The sequence below is a fragment of the Cloeon dipterum genome, chromosome 2, assembly GCF_949628265.1.
Source record: "Cloeon dipterum chromosome 2, ieCloDipt1.1, whole genome shotgun sequence".
NCBI lineage: Eukaryota > Metazoa > Arthropoda > Insecta > Ephemeroptera > Baetidae > Cloeon > Cloeon dipterum.
Window position 1 is genome coordinate 6,057,706 of NC_088787.1, and position 20,169 is coordinate 6,077,874.

At 37.7% G+C, this 20,169-nt stretch overlaps 2 long non-coding RNA genes and 1 pseudogene across 2 annotated transcripts; 1 reads left to right on the plus strand and 2 right to left on the minus strand.

The window, feature by feature from the left end:
• Window positions 1-2,765: 2,765 nt before the first annotated feature.
• Window positions 2,766-19,893, minus strand: LOC135937420 (cyclin-dependent kinase 9-like; annotated as a pseudogene).
• On the minus strand, window positions 6,165-11,752 carry LOC135937698 (uncharacterized). The gene is made up of 3 exons (XR_010574531.1): window positions 11,607-11,752; window positions 11,015-11,129; window positions 6,165-7,854 (listed from the first exon to the last, which is right to left on the minus strand). It is a non-coding gene; the product is annotated as an uncharacterized LOC135937698 (long non-coding RNA).
• LOC135937675 (uncharacterized) lies at window positions 13,497-19,009 on the plus strand. Its single transcript, XR_010574510.1, has 3 exons — window positions 13,497-13,630; window positions 14,153-14,298; window positions 17,781-19,009. It is a non-coding gene; the product is annotated as an uncharacterized LOC135937675 (long non-coding RNA).
• Window positions 19,894-20,169: the final 276 nt, after the last annotated feature.

Consider the following 20,169-nt stretch of genomic DNA (forward strand, 5'->3'; position numbering starts at 1 on the left):
CAAATTTTCTCTGAATTATTTTTAATTTTTACCTATTTTAGAATTCTTGAGAACTGAATTAATTTAGAATAACTATAAATGCCCTTAGCTGTACGAACTTAAAATATAGGTTTTAGAAATAAAAAAGCAGTACTGCAGCTTAGTAAAAATTGATTTCATTTACTTTAGTTAATCACTAGCATAGTAATTCAGTTGTTGCTGTTTGAAATTCACGATGCGCAATTATACATAGCATTAAATTTATATTCTTGATGACGTCCTTTGTACTTAAACCATTCCTTTGTCCAATCTGAACTCCAGGAGGCTGATATTTTGATATATATTCGCCAGCCAAGTTAATATAAGTCAAATTTTACCTACAAAGTTCAATTGTTTTTAGTCCATTTGGAAGAGGAATGTTCGGACGAGACCTCTATTAATTGCAGTCGTAAAAGCTAGCAAGACATTCGAGATATGCCTGACGGATTAGCGCTCACTCGCACATTGGCGGTTTAGGCCTGGAAGACGCAAAGCGACCCGAAGAACGTGTGTCCGAGGGCGTGGTTGGCCAGCAGAAGGCACGCAAGGCGGCCGGCGTCGTCACCAGTCATCACACAGCAGGTGATGCGCGAGAGAAATATCGCCGGACGGGCCACGGGCCATCCTGCTGGCCGGACAGCCGGGATGGCATCTCCTACCTGTGTCCTGGAGGTCCATGCAGCAGGGTCCAGGTCCAGTGGACCACTCATTGAATTGCGCAAAAAATCAATGAACAAAGATGTGGTTCAATCGCGGTTATTCATTATTTTTCCATAAAGCGAATGAAAACAATGCAGTAAAACCCAATGACACGCCCCCTTTGCTTGTATGCCGCCGAGAGCTAAACAAAAGAAAGCTGGATGAAACAATAGATTTTTTTATTATTATTATTTTATCGTCAAGGAAACAAAACAAAAAATAAAATCAATGACGCGTTATGCGTATGTAAAATATGTGTATTCTAGTAATTATGATCGGTATATTTGTGTTCATGAAATTATCAAAAGTCTCAGTAAAACGAGTTAAATTCATTTTGGAGAACCTCTGTCTGTTGTTTCATCTTTTGCCTGCTTTCTTTTGTTTTTTTGTTTCACTCTTGACTCCGGCATGCAAGTGCAAGGGGCAAGGGGGCGTGTCATGAGTTATGAATTGTTTTGTTTTCACTCGTTTTATGGACTCTCATTATGAATATTTTTTGATTTCGCGATGATAACTCGGACCACATTAAGGAAAGTAGATATTACTACTGTCTTCATCATTCACAAAAATTAAATTTCGTTAATTTAACCCCGGCAGAAACGTCTTCAATTTTAACACCCTCGCAAGGACACAAAGAATAATATAGAATTTTAATAAACAAATAATGCACAAACGCGATGGGGCATTAAAAATATAGAGACGAGTTAAATCAGAGTTAAATTATTAACTCATGGAGATATCGGTCTTTAATAATTCTGATCAGCTCGTTTTTCGTCGTAGACTGGCTGTTATTGTTCTTGGTCGAATTCGAAAAAGGGACAGCGTCACCTACCTTTATTGTCCTGTGTCCTTGTCCTGCTGATGCTGATCCAGTGGCCGACCGATAAAAAAATCAAAGATGAACCACGATGTGGTCTAAGGAGAGAGTATATATTAGCATAAGTAGCACAATATAATGCTTGAAGGTTATCAAGAATTTTAAGTTGAATCTGGTTGAATGAAATTTTTCTTCACTGGCGGCTGGGTGGCTTATTCCTCTCAAAATCAGCCAGGATTAACTCGGCTACCAGTTGTGACCAAAAATTTGCCGGTTGGAATGACGTTTCAGAGGGTCAAAACCATCCTCGGTCATAGCATATAAGCAGGATATATAGGAACAAAAATCGGAATAAAGTTGCAGTTTTTGCGTTGATTTTCGGAGGTTCGGAGGATTGAGCCTATCACATGCGGAATTTTACTGCGAGTGCAGAGAATATACATATAATTTGGCCCATGCAAAACCTATTGGAGCCAAGCTAGGAATTTTTAAAAACGGGAAAAATCCAGTTTAACAACGCGATACAGCTAGAGGATTGAACAATTAAAATATAGCATCGACTTTATGTTTCATTTTTTATTCATCTTATACATCATAAAATTAAGTTTCGCAGCTGTCTATTAAATTTTCGTACTACCAGTTCATTTTGCCACAATAAATTGAGCTATTAGTAAGAATTGTATTATATTTTAAATGCCGCTGTGATCGAATGCTTGTCAGAGCTTGACACAATCAGTACTTGGCATCGAGCAGTAGTGCCTATGGTTTTAAGCTCGACATTCGCCATGGGAAATCAAAATATATCAGGTACAAATTAGCTCATAAGTGACAATTCAGGAATCTTATTAACACACCGCACCCAGTCAAACTTAATTTTGTGAGCAAAAACGCATGATGCATGATCCATGCACAATTTGTTTGGAAATACAGATTTCTAACTGATTAGTAAGGGCAAAGTGTTAACAGGACGGATGAAATTTGATATTATAAATCTTAATTCAGTTCTTGCGCATGAAACTGGCATGATTGTGGATTAAAACGGGGACATGACGAACAGGAATTGCTCATCTTTGACACAAAATGTGTCAGTGGTTTTGGAGAAACTATTTAAAAACTCTAAAAAACATAAAATCAAAGTTCATGATGAAAGCAGACTCCAAAAATTTGAGGAAAAAGAGGCCAGAGCCATGTTTTGTAACGCTAAGGAAAATATAAACTAATTCTATTTGAGTCAATACAATCTATCTTTTTAGTCACCATCATTGATGGTGCTGGATTTTCTTTAAGGTATAGTCTGGGCCTTTTCCTGCGAATGGGCAGCCTTCTTTTCACGCACGCCTTTGAGGTCTAGGTGCCACTTCTGTATTCGAACATGCTTTGCGTGTAATTAGCAAGCTTTTCAGACAAGTCAGTTGGAAATGGCTCGGTCCAGAAGAAATCGTGGTTCAAAGCAGAGTTACTGTCGATTCGCCTTTTTGGATCTAGTACCAATAGCTTATCTAAAAGGTCCAATGCGTTACTGTCCTCCTCGAGAGGGATTAGGAGCTCTTTGACCTTGCGCATTTGGTTTCGAGGCAGCTCGATTTGTCTGAACAGTTCAAGTAGATCAACACCAGGCCAGACATCAGTTGTAATGGAGCCACAGAGCTCAGAGATGAGAGTGAGTTGTTGTATTTCGGAACTACCCTGTGAATTGAACACCAGAACATGATTAACTATATTTAGTAAGAAAGACAGCTGACTATAATTTTTGAATGTAAATCAATACATATTTATGGTGACACTTTTTTGTCCAAAATTGTTTAAATGTGTTTGTTATCATGTCAATTTTATTGTTCAACATGTTTGGATCTCAAAGATGTTTTAATTGGAAATAAGAAAATCTATTCAACAGTCTCTAGTTTTCACTGTAGTAGTGGAGGCTTTATATGGACCTTAAGTCACAAAGAGAGATATAGTTGGCCTCGTTAAGGAATTAAAACAATTTTGGGCAAAATCTTTTGTTATACCTATCATATATATCACATGTTCATGACGTAGAAACATATATATATGTTGAATAAAGAACCAAAAATTAATTATTCTATAATAGCACATGCATGTTTTACCTGCAATATGGGACTCTTGGTCCACATTTCGGCCATGATGCATCCAACTCCCCACATATCCACAGAAGAACCGTAATTTTGTTCTCCAAGCAGCAGTTCAGGCGGACGATACCAAAGAGTCACAACACGATTCGTGTAACTGGAAGTGAAGTTAGTTTAATCAAGAGAATTAATTGCTAGGGATAATGGAATTTTACCTATTTGGTTTGCCAGGTCTTGGTTCACTGAAAGCTCTGGACAAACCAAAATCGGCCACTTTGATGCATCCACTTTTGCTCACAAGAATATTAGACGTCTTCATGTCTCTATGAAGTATCTGAAAAAGAAAGTTGAGTTTTTCTGTTCTTTTGAATACATACTGGAAAAATTGCGCATAATTATAGCTCTCGTACCCTAAACTCGTTTTTCTTCACTAAGAATGGGGCAACAAACCAATCTAAGAGTAATTATGTTGGTTTTTGTTAAGCGCGAGTCGCGTAATTTCTGTCTGCACTACCAGAAGGAGTACAAAGTGTGGAAATTTCTGATTTATACCTGGTGTTCGTGGAGGTAAAAGAGTCCATTCAGCAATTGTTGCATCACCTTTTTAATTTCGCCCAAGGTAAAATTGACATTGGCACTTGAGAGAAGACCAGCAAGGTCGTGCTCGCAAAATTCCAAAACTAAGTAGGTAGATATAACAAAAGTCGTTGGGTGTGCTGAAAGAGAAACAATAAATGACAACAAATAGTAAATAGAATGTTGAGTTATTACGTTCCGAGCAACAGACCTCGATGAGGCTCACAATATTTTCATGCCTGAGATTTTGCAGGATTTTCAGCTCTCTCAAGGCTGTGATGGGGAACTGCAAGAAAAAAATGGTGCAGCGTGAAAAACCAAAATTTCGATCAAGAATAGGAAACTATTTGCAGTGGCTAAAAATACGCATTGCTCATCATTCAAACTAAATTTTCCTTATTGCAAGAAATAGTTAAAAATAAAGGTAGTATTTGTTGAGCGATGCACAGTTTCACCGCCAGTGTTTTTCTCAACAGGCTATGCGGTGCATGAAAATTTACTAAAGACTGAGCATAACTTAATTGAATCACTGCTTAACTTAAAATTTTAAAAACCAAAACGAAAATTAGTACGAAAATAAATCCTTACTCCTTCAACTTCACCGTCCAATGACACCGTTTTAAGAGCCACAATTTTTGTCTCGTCTTTCCTGTCTCTTGCTTTGAAGACCTCACTGAAAGAGAGTTAATTTCAACTGTCATGAAATTTGAGAAACTACTCGACTTACCCAAAGTTGCCCTCTCCGATTTTTTCTATCTTCTTGTATTTTGCCACATTATCACAATAAGGAAATTTGAAATTCTTTAAGCGTTCTACTGTTTTCTTGATATCAGCAGTGAGCAATCCTGCCTCTACTAGTAGGCCCTCAATTCCATTGGAAGAGCCAGAGGAGGAACTCGTCGGGAGTCCACTGCTGCTAGCTCTAGAAGTGGTCATTTCAAAAATTTGAAATAGGTTTGGGTCTTTCTTCAGTCCTGCTCCGTCACTTGGCGATTCTCGAGCTCAGCAGTAGTGTGAAAGAGTCTTCCTGTGGACACACGAATATACATTAATGTATGACGGTCTAGGTTAGCACAAAGACGGAACTCTAAATCATATGGAAAAAGTGTAAAATTTTTACCGGTTTTCACTTCTTCTCGCCAGTTCTTAGGAAAATCCCAAGTAAAAATTAATGGTGCCGACACAGTTAGGTGAACAGTTTCTATTGGTAAGAAAGTAGGCGTGCAAACCAATTTAATATTCATGTCATTCATTTAAAGTTCATGTCGAATATAAATAAGGAAAGATTCTTTACATATCTGACGATGTAATGTTGCATAGTTTGTTACTTCTGATCCACTAGAGCGAGATACCTCTAAAAGAACGTGTTTCCGAAGCATGAATTTTTCTCTTCAATAAAGGTTATCAATCCGTTTTAATGCAGAACTTGAAAATTAAGTGGTTTTATCACCACTTGAAACTCGTATTTCCCAACTTGAAATCATTGTTATACCGTATGTGTGTACTAGGCGCCGAGGAGAGGCTTCACGTTAGCCACTAGGAGCCGGTGCGGTTCCCTAGTAACCATCAACGTTGAGCAACGCTCTGACGATATAACGTTGAACGTCAACAATGGTCAAAAGTGAAAAAATGAACTAAATTTTAATTGGAAATTGACCCTAGTAACCACGCAACGTTGATGGAACGTTGAATCAACGTTGAACGTCAACGACGTCAACACAGAATCAACGTTGACGTCAACGTTCAATCAACGTTGAGAATGGTCACTGCGGTGTCGTTGATTCAACGTTGACGATCAAATTTCGTCGAAAAAATCGCGGTATACATTGCCTTAGCAGATCGCTTTATTTTTACTTAATTCGTGTTTTTTTGATAGTGTCGATCGCCGAAATTCATATCGTTGTTGACGATCAACAACGCATCAACGTTGCTGCGTTGTTGATGCAAATGAAAATTTTTTTGGGTTATATTAATTGGAATTTATTTCTTTAATCAAAGATCACACATTACAAAATGTTCTGGTACATTTCCTATTAACAATTAATTATATAACGCTCGTCTAGGTGTTATTTGCTTTATTTCACGACTGTCTGGAGTGGCTTAAAAGAGCCAGCTGACAGATTTGCCTGTTCTGTGTTGTTTCTTGCGTGCTGGGAGTTCCCGAAATATGACTTGAACTGAACTCCTTTAACCGGTCACCGGCACCCAGTGCCGGACTCTAACCTTGTTCGGTCTCAAGGGTCAGAGGCGGCGTCCCCGAGCTCCGTAATTGTCTTAACGGACAGGATCAAAATACTGAGACTTACGTTTATTAGATTGTTTAAATTGAACTTACATATTTCCAGTGGGGATCTCAAACAATAATCAATACGGAATACGACGCGGGTGATGGTCGACTCTATCGTATAACATAAGCTCGAATGTTAAAATAGATGGAAGTTGTATTGATTATTAGAGATCCCACTGGAAATAAGTAAGTTGTTCGGCTTAAAACAATCTAATAAACGTAAACCTCCATATTTATAACACTTTCCGTCTGACAGTTACAGAGTTGGGGACACCACCTTTCGCCCACGAGAGCGAACCAGGCGAGTGTCCGGCTCTGGGTGCCGCAGACCGGCCAAAGGAGGTCAATTTAAGTTAAATTACGGGAACACCCACGCGAGGGTCCCAACAGTAGCCCAAGACAAAAGAGGCAAATCTGGCAGTTGGCTCTTCGAGTCATTCTTAAAGTAAATTTAAGCAATTAACCCCAAAGACGAGCGTTACAATACATACGTAAATACATTTTTAAATTCATTCCGCAGGCTTAAGAACAATTTAAAGGCAATTACACGTGTTTGACATATACATATTTCTTTGTGATGAAATTTTCATGATATAAAGAATAGAATATAATATTTATTTAACGCAAACCGCGTAAAACTATTTCAAGCGTTTATATTAATACAATTAGTTAGTATAATGCTTCCTTTTCATAATAATAATATAATATTAATAATATTTTAATTCGTGATCATATTCAAATTCGTAATCACACAGGCCACAGGTTTTATTTTTAAATTTAATGAAAACTGCTGTGTGTGGAAAAACTAAATCTGCGTATAATTAATGAAAATTATGTTATGCATAAAAATAGTACGTTCTCGTACTATACTGCATACGTTTCAGCCCCGTATACCTTATGAGCGGTGTACTTAACTTCCAAAATAGAGTAAATATTAATTTTGTTAGATGCCTGTGGGGCTGAATCAGCTGCTGTACAGTATGAGAATGTGTTTTTATCATTGAGAACTCAGGGCCATTAAATTTTCCATAAATTTCAACATACCAAATGATAAAATAGGTAACGAACATTCTATAAGTTAACTTTAACCGCATTTGCGGAAAGCCCCTCATATTCAAAGCAGCCATAGGAATGCGCCATTGAGCTCTTTTAATTTTATTGAAGTTCTAATTGTGATTTGAGACTATCCAGTTAATGTGCGTTGTGCTACTGGCGGGCGGTTAAGAACACTTAGGGCTTTCGCATCTGGTTAATTCAATTTTATTTTTCCTTGCCCCTCCTGGCCGTACTTTCGTGTTCTTGATCAGCATGTCGCGCAGGTGAACCATCTTCTATTCTTTATTTCAGCTTCAGCTGCACTCTCAGATCTGTGGAAATAAAATTAATTAGACACTCATTTGCTTCAAGTAATTGCTAATAGACGGTGAAATTCCAAGTTTGGAGCTTGGGAATGGGAGCGTTCCCTTTTTTTCAGTATCTCAAAAATCCCCGAGCAACGAATTCTGTTAATTAATTCCTAACTGTTATTACTCTTGACTGATTTGAGATAACGCTTAGAAAATTTCACTACCCGACCCAATTTTCGATCCTGTAAAACTTTTCTCATTGCAAAAAATCCCAGGTCAAAGGTCAAGGTAACCTTTTGCGACCTTTTTTTGAAAATTCAAAATTAAGGGATGATAGCCCCCTACGATTTTTTGGGGGTTCAGGGCTGAAATGTAGCCCGTGAAATTCTGCATAAGCACACCAAGTTTCATAGGTGCAATCACGATAGTTTTGCTGCAATTCGAATATGAAAATTCAAAACCGGCTCGAGGCTGCTCGGCCGCGCATGGCCTTTGGGCAGCGAGTTCGCCTCTCGTTTTTCAATTATATATTTTATTGCATTTAATTTTCTTATAAAAACCAAGAGGCCTATTGTTGACCAATGAAGGTAGAAATCAACGTTAAGGGTCTGTCCCTGACGGGCCCCAGAGATAAAAAATTCAAAAATTTCCAATTTCATCGAACTCGCTGTCATTTCATAGGTTTTCAACGCTGTTCAGTTCAAATTCAAAGCCTAAACTGCTGAATGATAGTCCTGAAACCGGTCCTTGAAATAATTGTGGTAGCCATTAATTCTGACATAACACTAAAAAATATGAACATTTTGAAATCTTAAATTTATGATAAGAACCTTCTGTTTTGAACACATGAAGTTCATATTGAGTGTTGAAAATTACGATTTTATTATTATTTCATTGTTAAAAAGAGCAACGTAGCAAATAAATTACTTTCTAAAATTTTTGACCTAAAAATTTAGAGAAACAAAAAAGGTTTCATTTTTAAAAGTAGCTTAATTGATATTGAATTTAAAAACATTTTGGCATATTATAAAGGAAAAGATTAATCAAATATTAATATGAACTTCATGTGTGCAAAACAGAAGAATATTTTCATAAAATAAAGATTTCAAAATTTTAACCATCACATCTCAGTATTAATAGATTCCACAATAACTATTTCAAGGGTCGGTTTCAGGACTATCATTTGGCAGTTTTGGAATTTCATTTGAGCTTTACAGTGGTGAAAACCAATGAAAAGACACCAAGTTCGATGAAATTGGACTTTTACGACATTTTATCTTAGGGTCACGGTAGCGACAGACCCTGAAGGTCGAGTTCCAGCTTTCTATGGCTCTCTTGTTGTGTCTAAGCAAATTAAATGCGAAATAAATGTACTGACAAACGAGAGGTGAACTCGCTGCCCTGGCCATCCGCTCTCGAGCGGCGTCGAGCTGGATTTTAATTTTCAAATTCAAATTGCAGGAAAACTTTCGCGATCGCAACTATGAAACACAGTGTGCTTGTGTATAATTGCACATTTTAGCTCCGAACTCAGAAAATCGAAGAAGCTTTTATCATCCCTTCATTTTAAATTTTCAAAAAAGGTCGCAAAAGGTGACTTTCGATTTGTGCTTTTTTTGTAAAATGAAAAATATTCAGGATCTAAATCTAGATTGGGCAGTGAAAATTTCAGGTGATCTACGCAGTATAAGAGTTACAGTCCACATTTCAATAACAGAGTTCTCATTATTCGGGGATTTTCAAGATAACGAAAAAATAGGCAGCTTAAATTTTGGAGTTTTACCATCTATTAGCAAGTACGGTACTTCAAGCAAATATAATTGTCATCTAAAATTTAAATGCAAAAAAATCATATCCGATCGACTACCAATCTCGCAGAGATCTGCTCATTTTTTTATTAACATATTTATGCTGGATAAAAGAGAATCCTTATCAACATTTAGTTTAATTTCTGAATATTTGGAATTGCAGAAAGCTGTTTGAAAGGCTTCCACCTTAAAGAAATATATTTGGAAAAGACGAAGTCCTGACTGAGAGTTAAAAAGTTTATTTTTAAATATTTAGGCATTAAAACATTTGATAAAAACTCCAAAGTGGCATCACAATTTTTAATTTTCATTTTTTAAAATTAATTTGCTAAAACCCTATATATCAGATTTGTAAGTTAAATACATTAACTATTAATCATACAAGGTGAAAATATCAATATTAATAATTTGTAATGATTCCGTTTGTATGAAATTCAAGTTCCATTAAAAAAAACTAAAAATATGAGAACCAGTTTTATGACTTGTTATTTTTTAGTCTTCAGGAAAGTTAATTAGTCCAGACTGTGGACAAGTTTGCGTTTTCTCAACAAGCATTTTCAGTCTAGTTTAACGCAGTCATTTTTTAAAACCTAATTGAAGAAAAATAAAATTATATTCAAATCAGTCAGAACAGAATATTTTCCCAAAATAATCGAAATGAAAAATTAGAATGCTCATCGATTTCCGAATGCAAATTAGTAATATTTAAAAAAAAATAATCTAAAATTTTTGAGAGTGTAGAGTGATCCGAAACATGTTGTCATTTGAGTAGAGGAAAAAATATATTAATCCTAGCTGGCTACAAATTTTGATGTGACAATATAAAGATAATGATACTAAAACTTAACTTCAGTCGGTAAGCAAAACATTAGTGCTGAAAAGCATGATTCATTCATTCAATCATCTCAATTTTCAATGCTCTGTGACACTCACTGTTCCAAGTGTGCTGGCTTTTAAAATAATTATGAGCAAGCCAGTTTTAACCCGAATTCGGCGGCTAAATTGGAAAACAATTGGCTATAGTAAGACACTTCAGTAATAAAATTCTGGTAAAGTACTAAATTCCACCTTGAATTTTAAAACTTTTAAACTTTCCTATCATTAAAATTTAAAATTGAACATTATAATTATTATATAAATCATGCAAAAGACAATCTATTATAGCTACAAACTTTAACCGATTAAAATCCTCATGATGCCGATAACAATTGCCTGCGGTTTTAACTTTTAAATTTTAAACACACTCTGGCTAAAACTGGCTGGTCCTTCAGTGTCCAAAGTTCCGATTTTTGATCAAAATTCGGAACTTTGGGAACTTGCTGATGTTTGCTGCTAATATGGAAAATAATTTAAATATAAAATAATTATATTACCTATTTGAAGGTTGCCAGGCCAAGATGTTCATTCAAACCGTCCAACTGCGAGTGTCCGAAGTCAGATCAAAGCTCGTGCAATCAGGAAAAGGGTATTCCAGGAAAATGACACCTCCTAAAACATAAATAAACAAAATCAACAAAACTAACTCATGAATGTGTATGTATGGAAAAAAATACTTTCCACCGGGTCAAATTCTTATGAGAATATCCCACAAAGGTATGGGTGCCAAAAATTGTAATCCGCGGCGAAATATTTAATTTTTCCCTACATAAAAATCCATGTTAACTAAACAACTGATAAAAATAAAAGTAAAACAACTTTAATACACGCGTATCCTACTCGTAAATTATCTCTCTAGCAAAAATTATGATTAAAAATTAATGTTTGATAGGTGATGCAGCAAAAGAACGAATGATAAAATAAAATTTCATCACTAATTTAACGCAAAAGTTGATCAGAACACACAAATTGAGGAAATCGAAAATCTTGGCTTGTGTTATTTTTGGTACTTTACCAAAACAAATCAAACTTTGTGCTTATCTCCCGTAAACCCCTGAGGCCAAAATCGGGTCAAACTAGCGTCCTTACCTTTTAGAAACATCCAGCGCACGATTAAGGGTCCGTTGAGGCACTTGCTCTGTCAAAAACAACCGAAAACAAGGAGATCAACGCGGGCGGCTAGGATGATGCAATATCGCGTGCCGGTCCGTCATGTTGTTTTAATACACAGCGCCAGCAGCGGCAGCAGCTGTTGCTTGCTGCTGCTGGCAGTGGCGAGTGGCGCAACGCGCGCCACGCGCGGCCAGCGAGGTAAACATAGAAAGCGCGCGCGAACATGCTGAATTAGCACTAACAATAAGTGCTCAGATCGAGTTAATTGAAAAGTTAATATTTATTCGAGCATTAAAAATAACGAAATTTTTAATAAATAATTTTTCTCAAGACAAACTCGCAGAAAATTTGATCTTCAACCTCGCATCAACTTCACATCAACGTTGATTGACGAAAATCCTTGAAGAACGAGTTAATTGAAAGAAAAAATAAAAATTGCTAATTTTAGACTTAAAACTTTTAAAATTTTTAAGAAATTATCGTTTCATGAAACACTTCTACGCGTAGAAAAATTTTATCTTCAACATCACATCAACGTTGTTCAACGTTGATTGAAAAAAATACTTTAAGAACGGGTTAATCGGAAGAGAAAAAAAAATATTGCAATTAAAAGTATTAAAACTTATAAAATATTTAAGAAAAACACTATTCATGACACACTTAACCGATTTGAAAATTTTGATCTTCAACATCGCATCAACGTTGTTCAACGTTGATTGACAAAAAATTTGGAATTTACAAATTTTATCTAATCTGATTGCACATATCAGTTGGAAAGAGTGAAAAAAGGTAAATTTTTCATTTTCCATTATTAAATATTAAACATAGAGTGAAAGTCATGATGATCGTTGACGTTCAACAAAAAATCAACGATGCCAAAAATGGTACTTTCAGACAAGTATTGAAATTGAAAATAGTATGAACAGTTTAACAATAATATAGTCTTCAATTTCCAATTAAAATTTAGTTCATTTTTTCACTTTTGACCATTGTTGACGTTCAACGATAAATCGTCAGAGCGTTGCTCAACGTTGATGGTTACTAGGGTGAAGACTATATTATTGTTAAACTGTTCGTACTATTTTCAATTTCAATACTTGTCTAAAAGTACCATTTTTGGCATCGTTGATTTTTTGTTGAACGTCAACGATCATCATGACTTTCACTCTATGTTTAATTTGTAATGTGGAAAATGAAAAATTTGCCTTTTTTCACTCTTTCCAACTTATATGTGCAATCAGATTAGATAAAATTTGTAAATTCCAAATTTTTTGTCAATCAACGTTGAACAACGTTGATGCGATGTTGAAGATCAAAATTTTCAAATAGGTTAAGTGTGTCATGAATAGTGTTTTTCTTAAATATTTTATAAGTTTTAATACTTTTATTAGCAATATTTTTTTTCTCTTCCGATTAACCCGTTCTTAAAGTATTTTTTTCAATCAACGTTGAACAACGTTGATGTGATGTTGAAGATAAAATTTTTCTGCGCGTAGAAGTGTTTCATGAAACGATAATTTCTTAAAAATTTTAAAAGTTTTAAGTCTAAAATTAGCAATTTTTATTTTTTCTTTCAATTAACTCGTTCTTCAAGGATTTTCGTCAATCAACGTTGATGTGAAGTTGATGCGAGGTTGAAGATCAAATTTTCTGCGGGTTTGTCTTGAGAAAAAATTATTTATTAAAAATTTCGTTATTTTTAATGCTCGAATAAATATTAACTTTTCAATTAACTCGTTCTGAGCACTTATAGTTAGTGCTAATTCAGCATGTTCGCGCGCGCTATCTATGTTTACCTCGCTGGCCGCGCGTGGCGCGCGTTGCGCCACTGCCAGCAGCAGCAAGCAACAGCTGCTGGCGCTGTTATTACAAACAACATGACGGACCGTCAGGCGATTGCATCATCCTTGCCAGCCGCGTTGATGTCCTTGTTTTCGGTGGTTTTTTGACAGATCAAGTTCCTCAACGGACCCATAATTGTGTCATGCATGTTTCTAAAGGTAAGGACGTTAGTTTGACCTGATTTTGGCCGCAGGGGTTTACGGGAGATACGCACAGTTTGATTTTTGTTTTGGTATAGTACCAAAAATAACACAAGCAGAAATTTTCGATTTCCTCAATTTTTATGTGTTTTTATCAACTTATGCGTTAAATGGGTGGTGCAGTTTCCCAATATCATTGGTTTTGTTGTTGCATGATCTATCAAACATTAATTTTTAATCTTAATTTTGGCTAGAGAGATAATTTAAGACTAGTATATATATACATACATACGTGTAGTAAAGGGGTTACTCTTAATTTTATCGGTTGTTTATTATTTATCATGGATTTTAATGTATGGAAACTTTGCACTTTTCGCCGCGACTTAATACAGTTTTCGGCACCCATATTTATGTACTTGTAATTTTGGATGTATTATATATTTTCAAAAGGATTTGAGAGATGGTTAAAACCCGGCGGAAACTTTTTTTCCATGCACTCGTGAAATATATTGTTGATTTTTTGTTTATTACGTTTCATAGGAGGAGGTCATTTTCCTGGGCTAAAGAAGAATTTTCGCCGGAATGTCTGGAATGTCCGAGTCCTTTTGCTGATGACATGAGCTGTGATCTGATTTCGGAAACTCGCAGTTGGACGGTTTGGCTTGGCAACACCTTCAACACGTTTGGTAATATTATTTCTAATATTGAAATACATTTCCCTATTAGCAGCAAGTTTCCAAAGTTCCAAATTTGGATCAAAATTTGGAACCTAAGACATTTATTGCTCACCAGCCGGTTTTAGCCACGAGTGTGTTTATAACGTTTGTAATTTAAAAGCTAAAACCAGGCAATTTTTCCCGTCATATTATTGCGGATTTTTTAAATTGGTTAGAGCATGTAGCTTAATGGCGTGTTTTCTGCATTAACAATGTAATTGATTTAATAAATTTGAAGGCGGCGTCGACGGTCTACTTTTCGAAGCCGGCCGGTCCCGGCGCCCAAAGTTTTCCGGGGCCCCGCGGGGCCCTTGAACGTTCCGCACGCCCTATTCACGGGAATTTTCGCCCCCGGCGCCGCCGCGGTCGAATTAATTTATTTGTTATTCCATTTTCGGCGGTTCGGTACGCTCGGTGGTCGCGCGCTCGCACTTTCACGCCGTGCTGCGTCAAGCGCCGACATTGTCATCCCTCCGCGACCCCATAGGGATGATTCACCCCTGTACCCTGATCATCGCGAACGTGGTCGACGACGCACCGTAGCGTCGCGTCGCGCGTGAAAGCCGCCCAAAGTCGCGTCCGCGCGTCGCAAATGAGCGGACTTGGAAAATTTCTGGCGGCGAGTCGCGGACGCGCGCTCGCGCTTTGGCGCTCTCTTGAGACTAGCGCCGACGCTTCCATCCCTCCGCCACCCCGTTGGGGTTGCTCACCCCGTCCGTCCGAGGATCTCGGACGCGGTCGGCGACGCGCCGTAGCGTCGCGTCGCGCGTTAACGGCGGCCGAAAACGCGGACGCGCGTCCGACGAAACGGCACTTAGGCGATTTCGAGTCGCATTTTCGCCACGTGCCCGCGGCAAAGGGGCGGCTCGGCGGTCGCTCGCTCGCACTTTGGCGACCTCCCGCGTCGAGCGCCGACGCTTCCGTCCCTCCGCCGCCCCATGGGGATGATTCACCCCCATACCCTGATCATCGCGGATGCGGTCGGCGACGCACCGTAGCGTCTCTTCGCGCGTAAACGGCGCCTGAAAGGTTGAGCGCGCGTCGCGTCGGCGCGGCACTTGGCCGCGGCAGGCCCTATAGATGACGCAGTCGCCGTAGTAGACGCAGTACTCGTACTTTACTCGAACGCCGAAGTTAACGCTAGACCCAAAGTCGACGCAAACGCCGTACCTGCCACGCCCCCTAGGATTGCCACTCGCTCTTCGGTCGCCCCACACCTTAGTCGGCCGCGCCCCCTAGGGTTACCACTCTCCCATCAGACGCCCAACACTTAAGTCGGCCACGCTCCTTAGGGTTGCCAGGCACCACAGGGACCGCCCGCAATTAAGGCGGCCGTGCCCCCTAGGGTTGCCACGCTCCCCTATGTCGCCGGAAACTCGATTCTGCTGCGCTCCCCGGAGTCGCCGCGCTCCCCCGGGACGCGTCGACCCCCACCGCCCTCGACCTCCCTCGGCGCTCGATCCCGCTCCAGGGGCGACACCTCGGTCGAGCGGAACAAGTCGAGGTTGAGGGTGAACGAACCATAGGCTAGTTAATAAATTATTATGTGCAATTTACAATCTTCATTAGAAAGTCTACAACTTTAAAAATCCAAGTTGGAATTTAATACTATACCAGAATTTTAGTAAATTTAAGTTTCTCACTATAGCCATTTTTTCCACTTTAGCCGTCAAATTCTGGATAACACTGACTTGCTCTAAATTATTTTAAAAACCACCACTCTTGGAACTATGAGTGTCACAGAGCATTGAAAATTGAAATAACTGAATAGAGATGAATCATGCTATTCAGTACTAATTTGTATTGCAAGTTTTGCTGACCGACTGAAGTTAAGATTTTTTTATAATTATTATCAATGTTTAGTCACATAAAAATTTCTTGCCAGCTAGGATTATATTATATTGATTTTTTCCTCTACTCAAAGTGACAACATGTTTCAGGTCACTCAACACTTTAAAAATTTAAGAATATTTTATTTTAAATATTACTTATTTGTATTCGGACATTAACGAGCGTTATATTTGCATTACAATTTTTCATTTCGATTATTTCATGAAAATTTTCTGATTGATTTAATTTTTTTTTAATTTGGTCTTAAATAATGGCTGAGTTAAACTAGACAGGAAATGCTTCTTGAAAAAAAGAACTTGTCCCTCAGTCTGACTAGTTAAACAACTTTCCTGAAGACTGGAAAGGTCATAAAACAGGTTCTTATATTTTAATTTTTTTTTTTTTGAAAGGAACTTGAATTTTATTAAACGGAATCATTACAAATTTTTAATATTGAAGTTACCATCTTGTATAATTAATATTGTATGTTATTAACGTAGGTTGCCTACTTTGTGATCCTGAACAACTTTTCACATGAAAAAATCACAGGTCAAAGGTCAAGGTCACCATTAGCGACCTCTTTTGAAAATTTAAATTTAAGGAATGATAAGCCCCTTCAATTTTTTTCGGGCTGAAATGTAGCCCGTGCAATTCTTCACAAGCAAGTTTAAAAACCATCTCGTCGAGGCTGCTCGACCTCGAATGGCCTTTGAGCAACGAGTTCGTCAACTATATTTCTTCGCATTTAATCTGCTTAGAAACACCAAGAGGGCCTAGGGTAGACCAAAGAAGGTCGAAATTGACCTTCAGGGTCTGTCCCTGATGTGACCCTGAGATAAAAATTTTTCGGAAATTTCCAATTTCATTGAACTTGCTGTCTTTTCATAGGTTTTCACCGCTGTAAAGATAATTATGTTTTGTACATATATGAAGTTCATTTAAATTATTGGTTTATCTTATTCTTAATGCTAGGAAAAAAAGTTATTAAATGTAATATCAATTATTAAGCTATTTGTAAAAATAAAGACCCTTTTTTCCATATTTTATTGGAAAGTTTTAGAAAGAATTTTATTTGTTACATTGCCTTTAATATTTTTTTACGTTGAAATAATAATAAAATCGTAATTTTCAACACTCAATATGAGCTTCGTGTGTGCAAAACAGAATAATCTTATCATAAATTAAAGATGTTACTATTTTTACCTTTTTTAAATATTACGTTTCAGAATTAATGGCTACCAAAATTATTTCAAGACCGGTTTCAGGACTATCACAGTTTTGGCTTTGAATTTGAAACCTATGAAACGACAGCAATAGTTTAATGAAATAGGAAATTTTCGAATTTTTTATCTCAGGGTCACGTTAGGGACAGACGCTTATGGTCAATTTCGACCTTCATTGGTCTACCTTGGTGTGTCTAAGAAAATGAAATTCAATAAAATTATAGTTGACGAACGAGAAAGAGGGATGATTTATTATTAAGATTTAATAATATACTTTACTTACCTTGACATGTGTATGTCAAGGTGTCTCTCACAGTAAAAATTAGCGTTATAATTTGTAAAATTTAAAGATATGAGTATAATTTAGAAAGTAATTTAAATAATTAATGATGTCCACAGATCTTGCATGAGCAACAAGGGCATCCTGAGAAGCTGCCAAATATGGTTCTTCTGCATCGTTTGCAAAATGTGAGAAGCAGAGCCAGGAAGAGCAAGAAAATGAAAAAACAACTCAATTCACCAGTCACTCAAGCACCTTAGTGTTTTTAGCCGCCATCATTTTGGATATTATGTACTATTTGAATGGGGTTTGCGGGGCCAAAACAGCTGCTGCACGATACGATAACGTGATAATTTAATTTTATATATAAGTGTATACTTTTGTGCCTGAAATTAATTTAGCAGCTCTCAATTGAAAATTAATATCCATCATGTCATTGTAAATTGTATAAAGAAATCACATGAGTTATTATCATGGGAATTTTAACAAATAATTATGTATTGAATAGTAATGTAATTGCTATTAAATGGCTTTTTAGCGGGTGCCACTAATTTAAAAATTTATTTATGTATTATAACTCTCGTCTTTGGGGTTAATTGCTGTAATATACTTTTAGAGTGGCTCGAAGAGTCAACTGCCAGATTTGCCTCTTTTGTCTTGGGCTACTGTTGGGACTCTCGCGTGGGTGTTCCCGTAATTTAAATTGAACTCCTTTGGCCGGTCTGCGGCACCCAGAGCTGGACACTCACCTGGTTCGCTCTCGTGTGCGAAATAAGGTGGTGTTCCGAAATCTGCAACTGTCAGACGGACAGTATTATAAATATGGAGGTTTACGTTTTTTAGATTGTTTTACATCAAACAACTTACTTATTTCTAGTTGAATCTCAAATAATCAATACGACTTCCATCTATTTTTACACTCGAGCTTATGTTATACGATAGAGACGACTATCACCCGCGTCGTATTGCGTATTGATTGTTTGAGATCCCCACTGGAAATATGCAAGTTCAACTCAAACAATCTAATAAACATCAGTCTTCGTATTTTGACCCTGTCGGTTAAGACAATTACGGAGTTCGGGGATGCCGCATCTCGGCCACGATAGTCCGGCACTGAGTGCCAAAGACCGGTTAAAGGAGTTAAGAGTTTAGTTCAAGTCATATTTCGGGAACTCCCACGCAAGAAACAAAACAGAACAGGCAAATCTGTCAGATGGCTCTTTCGAGCCACTCCAGACAGTCGTGAAATAAAGCAAATAACACCTAGACGAGCGTTATATAATAAATTCTTAATGGGAAATGTACCAGAACATTTTGTAATGTGTGCTCTTTAATTAAAGAAATAAATTCCAATTAATAGAACCCGAAAAAATTTTCATTTACATCAACAACGCAGCAACGTTGATGCGTTGTTGATCGTCAACAACGATATAAATTTCGGCGATCGACACTATCAAAAAAACGAATTAAGTAAAAATAAAACGATCTGCTGAGACAATGTATACCGCGATTTTTTCGACGAAATTTGATCGTCAACGTTGCATCAACGACACCGCAGTGACCATTCTCAACGTTGATTGAACGTTGACGTCAACGTTGATTCTGCGTTGACGTCGTTGACGTTCAACGTTGATTCAACGTTCAATCAACGTTGCTTGGTTACTAGGGTTAGCGTTTGCCAGCTCTGACGCATGCGCAGTTCTCGCTTACACGTTCATATTTGTTTTGGCGGTATAAATATTCCGAATATTCAGAGACTTCGTCAAAGACAGTCTTTAATGCCAGATGAATGCATTGGTTGGTGAGAAAATGTGATACGTCATGAAGGCCAATCATAAAGTGGCTAAAACGCTGCTGCTACATGCATAATGTGTTCCCTAAAACTGTTTCGGCACCAGGGTGTTGGCGTAAACTGCAAAAGTGGTGGTGAAAACGGTAATGTACCATAACATGTGATATTTTCGTGGCTAAGACTTAAAATGTTTGGGACAAAAAAATTCTTCATTCCACGAGAGCTTGTTTTACTAAACTCGGATTTAATATTCAATCATACATTTAAATGATAACTTCATTGAGAAAGCAAGACGTGAACAAGAGGATGAGATATGCGACAAACAGGGTCTCGAAATTTATACATACCAAATTTGACTCGAAACAATGTGACTGTAACGCCTCGCTGCTGTGCTCGCTGGTGAATACGAATACCTCTCGCCTGCTCCAGCTGACGCGGCGACGCCGACTGTGACTGCACGGTTCAATTTCGTCCCCCTCCAACGCCGTCACAGACGGCCTGCCATAGGGCTGTGGCGTCATTGGAGGAGGGGCATCAAAATGCTCCCTCTATAAAAATTTGCTGCCACTTGTCAGTTTTACCGACTTTATTTCTCCTTTCTCCATCCTGAATTTTACATATATGTTGTTAGGGGTGTTTCCAGGGCCGGACTGGCATCGAAAAATTCACCGGGGCATTCCTAATTTTGGCGGCCCACGAGACCGTAGCGGCCCACC